Here is a 7,961-nt window from a genome sequence, read left to right as displayed (position 1 = left end):
CTTTCCCTTAACAACTTTAAAATTTAGTAGGTAAAATCTAAAACATGTGTATGTTGACTCAGTCATTCATCGGTTTTGTTTCTAATGTTGTTTTCCCCTTGAAATATTAACTCAAATGATCCAATGGAGGATTGAGAGAGAGAGAGAAAGAGAGAGAAGGAGAACTGGTAGTGGGGGCAATGCAATCCTCAACAGACCTAGAAACAGAAGTACAAGCCTGTCAGGTTCCTCACGTAATCATCACACAGGAGAAGAATTCATTTTCATAATCCTCAGAGTCCCATCAGAGTTCTGGTCTGAGGTGATTTTCTAGATTAACAACCATTCTTTTTCTTGGAATTCCTCAGTTCTTTGTGGATTCGGCACAGAATTGCCTCCTTCCAGTTTTCTGTGTTCACCCCTGCAGTGAGCGCAGACGGGCTACGTGAAAATGATTCATTCCTTCAGGATAAAATGGGAGGAAATGCCTTTCACTCCTTTTGCCAAAAATCCTTCCTGCATATTTTGTTTGGTTTTCTCTTCTTTGGTAGACGTTGGGGATCTCCAGGACTTTTTCCTAGAGTTAGCATTTCTTTGGCTATGCTAAACCAGCTTCTTAAGCAGTTTCTCCCCACGCCGGCTCACCCTCCACTCCTTCCAAGGAAGGAGGAGACCGAGATTAACATCTGTTCTTACCAGCCTTTTCTTTCAAAGTTCTTCTATCACAGATTTTCTTATCCATGACCTTCTCCTCACCTAACTACAACTTTTCCTTGAATTTTCTAAGCCACATTGTACAAGCATTTGCATAGGATTCTCTGTTTACTTGCATGTCCTAGCTCATTTTATTCTTTCGGTATTATAATGACAAGAGGAATGACTGCTCCAAAGTGACTCCAATCTTTCTGCTTTACAGTGACCAAAAATGTGATTTTCAAAGCTCTTAACTGTTCCCCAAAATAATCGAGACAAAACTACTTGTATTCAGATTTATGTCTTAATGAATTCAAAGTCTCAGGGTGACAGACATGCACAACAGCTGTTGTGAGTCATCCATTGGGATTTCATGTAAAGCCTGGGAAGGACTATTTAATAAGGCTCCTGAAAACAAGACTCATTCCTAACTTTAGAAGATGTCTAATGAGTCGCTCTGGAGCTGAACGATGACTAATTCAGGCTTCATGGACAAGGGACTGGATTCTGATTTGCACTGAATCCATCTTGGATAATAGCTGCATCTTTCACTAGCAAATATTTATTGAGCATTTCCCTGTACTAGACGTACTGAGCTAGGAGCTCTACGTGCATTATCTTAATCCTTAGGCAGCTCCATGAGATAAGTAATATTACCTTTATATCCATTTCACAGATGAGAAAACTGAGGTTTTAAGGGGTTAGGAGCTTCCTCAAGGTGGAGCCAGGACTCAAACCTAGACAATTTGAAGGCATACTTTTTGCTCTGAACCGCTATGGTCTACTGCTACCTGTCTTTTCCTAGAAGAACTCCGCTGAGGGACCAGAAAGCCTGTTACTGCATTCAAGACACTTTTAATTGCCAAAGTAACAAATGCAGTCACATTTACACCAAATAGTTTTCCTGCTGTATTTTCTAGTGTGAGAACCTCCAAAGGGAAGATTCCACCAGAGATATGCCAGCCAAGAAATGTATCTCCCTGAAAGTCATTAATTGCCATGCTATTTTTAAATGGGCAAAGTAAACTATTTTTCCCACTGCCAACCCTCAACGCTAATTCACACATTTCTCACTATGGCTTACAGGGTTCTTCACAATTCAACCACAGCCTTGTCTCCCAGGCTCACGTCTCACTACCCGCTGGCTGCCTCTACCCCATCCACATGCCAGGTCTCTCTCGCATTCGGGTAAGTGGTGGTCCCTAATACCTCCATGCCATCATGTATACGTTTCTTCTTCCAGGAATTCCCTTCCTTCTTGTTGCCAGGGTGCAAGCCCCCTATTCATCCTTCGGGACCTGCTACCATAACACCTGCTCTGTCCACCCTTCCTCGACTCCACAGTGCAGGACTAATCACTCCTCTTCCTAGCATGCATTTCTCTGAATATCACAATAGTTGCCCTTATTTGCTTTATTATAACTATTCTTTCAGTTATCTCTTGTCCCAAAAGCTTGTCAGTAAATACTGCCAATATTGTAAGCCCCACAAGAGCAAACCATGATTACGATTGTTGCGTTCTGCATTTCAGTTTCCCCCTTGCCAACATGTGCCTCTCTATTTTTTATGCCTGTGAAACATAAGTCTTATATCCGCAACATAACAGATGCCCTTTTTCCCTATCCCAGGTTCACCCAGTCTATTGCTTTTGAACATCAATTTTTCACCTTCAAGTTCATCACCAGCCTCCAATGGGTAGACAGTTCACTTGCAATTTAATAATTAGAACTCGGAAAGCCATTCTCTTGGCCAATAAGAAAATTTGTCCTGAGCTGTGTGGGTTTGAGTGGAGCCAAATAAATATTTTCAAATATTTCCCTATTCTCAAAGAATCATTGCTTTTTGAAGATAACCACAGCCGTTAGCTAGCAGAACAATTTATTTAAAGGAACAAGATTCATTAATGCCTTCATATAATAAATGTTTAGAGTGTCTGCCATGTGCCAAGCCCTGTGTGAGATCCTGGGGAAACAAGAGCCTCATAGTTCACAGTCTGGAGGAAAAGAAAGGTTTAATAAGCAATCACTCAAACATGTATTTCCAATTGTGCAAGCACAATAACAAGTAATATAAGTTCTCTGAAAAAGAGCAGCAGGGATTCTCATCAGGTCTCTCTCAGAAAAGGACATTTAAATTGAGGCCGGGAAAAGTGAGCAGTAGTTAACCAGGCAAGAGTGGGGAGAATGTCCCAGGAAAAAGGGACCAGCAGTGGCTCAAAGATGCTAATTGTACTCACATATATATTTAGCTCTGCATATTGGCATGGCCACTAAAATGCAAAGAGGTATTTCAAAGATACTGAACATAACTCATCTTTTTCTATTTTTATTTAAAGAAAATGTTTGTTACATTTAATCACTCCTTGATTAGGTGATTATTCAAGGTAAAAGATAGTTACACATAAAAGAAATGTGAGAAAGAAATGTAGGAAAAGTGACTGCAGAGGTGATAAAATAAAAGAAAAATTTTCAACTTTTTTTCTCTTTGTTTTTGGGAGAGAGAGAGAGAGAGAGAGTAGCGAGGAGGGTCAGAGGGAGAGAGAGAATCTTAAGCACATTCCACACCCAGCACAGAGCCTGACACAGAGCTCCATCTCACAACCCTGAGACCACGGCCTGAGTCGAAATCAAGAGTCAGGCGCTTAACCTACTGAGCCACCCAGGCGCCCCGATTTTCAACTTTTCATGTGTGTGGGCCCTGCTCCTGGGCTCCCATGGAAACTGCACTTCAACATTTACCGAGGTCAAAATGGAGGACGGTGATCATATTAAGAAAGCAGGAAGTACACAGATAAAGTATGGAGTCGTCCAATCGCCATGCTCTACACCCGAAACGAATGCAACATTGTGTGCCAACTACACTTCTATTAAACAAAAGCAGGAAGAGAGCAAGTTCAGTACAAAAACAGATACACGGGAGCCGAACGACTCTAGCACTGAATTATGGGGAGTCCCTGCTCTCGGCAGCTTTCAGTGCTTTGGTAACTCTGATGTTGCCTATAGCATCCTGGGGAATGTCTACATGAATTGGGAAGGGGAAGACTATTTCTAAAGGATAGTTTTAAAATACAAATTTATGTCATTGGATTAAAGAGAACTTCATTAAAATAATTCTCCTACTAGTGAATTCCCAAAGAATACAATCTTTTTTTTAAATTGAGATTATCATTGACAGGCAAGAGAAACTGTCCACACTTGATGTATACATCTTGATGAGTTTGAGCATGAGTATGCACCTGTGAAACCACCACCATAAACGCTATCATAAACATAAGCATCATCTCTCGAAGTTTCCTTTCCTCTCTCTTTTCTCGTAAAACAATTTTTATCTTAGGTTGTAACTTTTGGAGACCAGGAGGTCAGGACATGGGGATCAGAGTGCTGTAAGGTGGAATGTGGGGACTGGGCTGGGGAAAGGAGAAACTATTGAAAAGAGGGTGCTGGTGGTCCCTTCTGCCATGGGTCCCTGAGTGAGTGGCAATAATGGAGAGTATGTTGGCATTGTCTGGGACACGTTCTATGTAAGCCTCTTGCAGGCTTGGCAGCCACAAGGACCACACTCTGAGGACTCACAAGTAAGACTGTCTAACCTAAGTGGTCATATCACTAAGGATGGGAAGCAGAATCATAGGAGGAGAGTGTTTGAGGAAGGCACAAATCCTGCCTTTTCTGCCAACCTGTATCCTTAGACAGGGCGGGAATTCCAGGGAAATTGTTCCAACTGCAAGAAAAGAAAGTGCAAAGTAGCTGCAGGGCCATCCCTCACAGCTGACAACCTTCCAATTGTGAGAAGCCAGGCTGGCGAGGCCCTGGAAACCAGAGCTCACATCACCTGAGAACACCATCATTTCCTTCACTTCCTTCTCATTTATCTTTCTCAGTGGAGAATTTCTTTTTCAATGGTAAAAATGGACTTCCAGTCTAAATGGTGAATTGAGCAGTGGGGGAAAAATCACTCTTCTGAAAACCTGAAAATTCTGGATAATACATAAAAATGGAGTGTTTAGAATGCACTCCTGAGTGCAAAGGGTATGAAACACTTCTCAGGCACATTTTAATCAAAACCAAAAGTGGCTGCCAGAGCAGTGAGCAGAAGCAAAGCCAGAGAGGCCATTGGGTCTTTGAGCTAAACTAACGCCTCAGGTTGGATGTGAGCTTTGAGCTTCTGTGAGATGATAGTCCCCTCAGTATGGAGGGGATGGGCTGCTTGACTGAGGGATTTTCCAGTGCAAATCCAGGAGCCATGCAAGGCCACCCAGTCCCAAGAGCTAAGACTAGAAACTGACCTACTCACCTTTTGGGGCTCAGGGACATGGTGTGAAAGGGCGTTGGGTGGAAGAAGACTCACTCTTAAGGAATCAGACATCAAGCCTCCACCCTACAAGAGTGTGGGATTAGAGGCAGCATAGACTTGCACAGGCAAATGTGAATCTATCCCTTAAGGGCCCTTTCACAGCCCAGTGCACAGGTGGGACATCTAAAATGCCTATGTAACTTGTATGTCTCTAATCCACTTAGTTTTGGAGAATATAGGAAGACTTTATGAAAGTAAAAGAAAAAAAAGGTTGATTTTATAAACTGTGCCTTTTCCTTAATAAAATTTTTCAACCTCAAGCTTGGGTTTGAACAAGTATCACGCCAGAGCGCCAAAATACTAACATATGACTATCTTATGGCGCCATCTAGTGTCTAAGGGTTATATAGCCAATCTGCTCTACTAAGAATAAGCATCGAAGTGATGAGTCACTGAATTCTACTCCCGAAACCAATATTGTACTGTATATTAACTAAAATTTAAATAAAAATTTTTTAAAAACAATAGCATCTCTATCATAGGTATCTAGAGATTTCATGAACCATTGTTTGGAAGGACCATGAATGCCTGCAAGTTTAGTTTAGCTGTTCTTTATCTCTGTTAAATCACCTTCTGTACATTTTACCTGTGGAGTCCATGTGTTTTTGCTGCCCCCCCAACATGCCCATTTCCACTGTCTGGACATGTCGGAATCCATTCTCACTCATGCCTGTGGCTGCCATTCCGTATACAGTACCTGGAACAAACCAGGAGCTAAGTCAATCTGGATAAGAAAAAGGTGTATCTTTACAGAGAATGGCAATAGTCTCTTACGGTAAAGCTATACACGATAATTTCTTCCGTAAATTGTTTAATTGAGGCTTTCAGCATTTTGAACTTGATAGCTTGATTGTGTTGTCAGGGATCCTTCCTTATTCACAGAAAATGCCTCACATTTGTATGGCACTCTAGAGGGACGAACCAAGGTCAAGGACAGCATTTGCCTAATCAGAGAAGCACATGACCCACATCCTTAGGGACGGCATGCCCAATTCCAGTGAAGAATAAACCCATTTTCTTTGTTTGCCTGTGTTTGCTTATTTGTTTTTCAGGGGTAGGAATTGGTTTCCCCATTATAAATTGAACTGTCTCAGATATTTCAACAAAATACAGTAAAAAATTAGTATTTTCATCTCTTGTGAGAAGTTGCCAGCTACTGGTAATAAGGATTTTATGTTTTCCATTTCTTTCATAAGCAAGTGCCTGTGAGAGACTGATAACTTCCCAAACTGAGTGAAGCCACTTGACCGAAGCTTACCTGAAATCATAAACAAATTGTCAGATCTACAAAACTTAGCGAGAACAGTGGCAAACACTCTGGAGTAACAATAAAGCCAATTCCTTTCAGCTCACAGAAACGTGGAAGCAATGAACAGGCTAATCCTGTGCCTGCCTCAAAGTGAAGGTCATAAACCTTTGCTAATGTCCCTCCAGGCCTGAGTTCAGACAGGCCTCCACCTCACCTAGGAAGTGCCTCCTTAGCCCGCTCTAGGCTCGGAGGTGGACCTCAAAGGGCAGGGCAGGGTCTTACCAAGAATACTTCTTGAAAATAAACTATTTTGTACTATTTGTCAATAAATTATAGAACAAGCTGTTATGGGTCTGGATTTGTTTGTCTTAATTCTGGTAGGCTAAAGGGGGCAGAGGTTGAATTTTAAAAGCTTGTCAAAACAACACATTATCCTTGCACACATGCTCTGTTCTCTACCCTCTGATCCATCTTCGGGATCATTTGCAAGTGGAAAGGAAAGGAATCCAAATTAAATCAAGATGTAATTTTTCATCTATTTGAGTAGGATTATTTTTCAATTACCAATACCCAATATTTTGGCAAGGGTGTAGGAGGTATGAATTTACACGAGCTTTCTAGAGAGTAAAAAGCGCATGCCCTTTGACCCAACAATTCCATTTGGGGCTTTATCCCAAAAACAAACATGGAAAGAAGAACACTACCAGAATTTTTATTAAACTATTTATTTATAATAGAAAAGCTTTGGAAACAACTTGAATCCTCAAAAGTAGGATAATGGTTAACTAAGTTATGATATTGCTATATGGTAAAGCACCATGTAATCATTTAAAAAGTATATGGAAGATTATTTAAAGGGATAGAAAAATTTCACAATATAAAAATGGAAGGAGAAGGGGTGCCTGGGTGGCACAGCGGTTAAGCGTCTGCCTTTGGCTCAGGGCGTGATCCTGGCGTTATGGGATCGAGCCCCACATCAGGCTCCTCTGCTATGAGCCTGCTTCTTCCTCTCCCACTCCCCCTGCTTGTGTTCCCTCTCTCGCTGGCTGTCTCTATCTCTGTCAAATAAATAAATAAAATCTTTAAAAAAAAAAAAAATGGAAGGAGAAAAACATACTACCAAACAGTGTGTACATATTTATGAAATATGGTAATATGAGCAGTAGGTATCTCCAGGCATCGGTATGGGTAATTTGATTTTCTTTCTGGGGTTTACATATTTGTCCAATAAGTATGATTGCCTACTATAATCTGAAAAATAAACAAGTTACATATAAAAAAATCCCAAAGAAGGAGAGTCATGTGTTGGATAGAGTCACAAGCCTGAAAGAAGAAACAAAAATATCCATTGTTCCTCCAAAATAATCATGAGTCTGTAATTGCAACTCAGCAACTGTCACAGGGGCCAGCCAAGTGTCACTGCTCTCCATAATTTATGGGAAGAGATTCCAGGAATCTACTTCAGATTTCATTTGCATAACTTCTACCACTGTGGTCCTATGGCAGGACTATATGAAGCCATGCGCATGTATAACATCTATGCTGAGACAAGAAAGGGGTTCACACAATGGTGCAAAACCTCACAACTGGAGGGGCTGGAAGAAGTTGCAGTGTGAGGGGTGTGTTTCAGTGACCCAAAAACTACAGCATGACCACAACACGTGGTAAGAAGTACAAGCAGGGAAGG

This window comes from Ursus americanus, chromosome 9 (genome assembly GCF_024610735.1).
Source record: "Ursus americanus isolate L20-20 chromosome 9, mUrsAme1.1.p, whole genome shotgun sequence".
In the NCBI taxonomy this organism is placed as follows: domain Eukaryota; kingdom Metazoa; phylum Chordata; class Mammalia; order Carnivora; family Ursidae; genus Ursus; species Ursus americanus.
Note: the sequence above shows the minus strand (reverse complement) of the source record.